The sequence below is a fragment of the Monopterus albus genome, unplaced genomic scaffold, assembly GCF_001952655.1.
Source record: "Monopterus albus unplaced genomic scaffold, M_albus_1.0 scaffold248.1, whole genome shotgun sequence".
Lineage (NCBI taxonomy): Eukaryota > Metazoa > Chordata > Actinopteri > Synbranchiformes > Synbranchidae > Monopterus > Monopterus albus.
The window spans coordinates 1-510 of NW_018128128.1; the positions used below are offsets into that span (position 1 = coordinate 1).

General features: G+C 47.1%; 1 non-coding gene across 1 annotated transcript; it reads left to right on the plus strand.

Annotated features, from left to right (window-relative positions):
• The first annotated feature begins 290 nt into the window (after positions 1-290).
• On the plus strand, positions 291-362 carry trnae-cuc (transfer RNA glutamic acid (anticodon CUC)). The gene has a single exon. It is a non-coding gene; the product is annotated as a tRNA-Glu (tRNA).
• The last annotated feature ends 148 nt before the right edge of the window (positions 363-510 follow it).

Below are 510 nucleotides of genomic sequence, written 5' to 3' on the forward strand. Positions count from 1 at the left end.
ATAATTCTGACCTGAATATGCAGTGCTATAAAAACACCTTACAAAGACAGAGCGTCAGTCCCATATGGTCTAGCGGTTAGGATTTCTGGCTTTCACCCAGGCGGCCTGGTTTCATCTCCCGTATGGGAATATGCTGTCGTGTGTTGACTGGGGTTCAGTGAGTAGAGCAGTCATCTCTCAACTGGGGCGGGGTTGGAGGTTTGCATCACAAACCTGCAATGTCTGCCTCTTAATAATTCTGACTTGAATATGCAGATCTTTAAAAACACCTCACAAAAATAGACCTTCAGTCCCATATGGTCTAGCGGTTAGGATTTCTGGCTCTCACCCAGGTGGCCCGGGTTCAACTCCCGGTATGGGAATTCGCTTTTGGGGGGTGACTGGGGTTCAGTGAGTAGAGCAGTAGTCTCCCAACTTGCGGGGTTGGAGGTTCCAATCACAATGTCTGCCTCTTAATAATTCTGACCTGAATATGCAGATCTTTAAAAACACCTCACAAAGACAGACCTT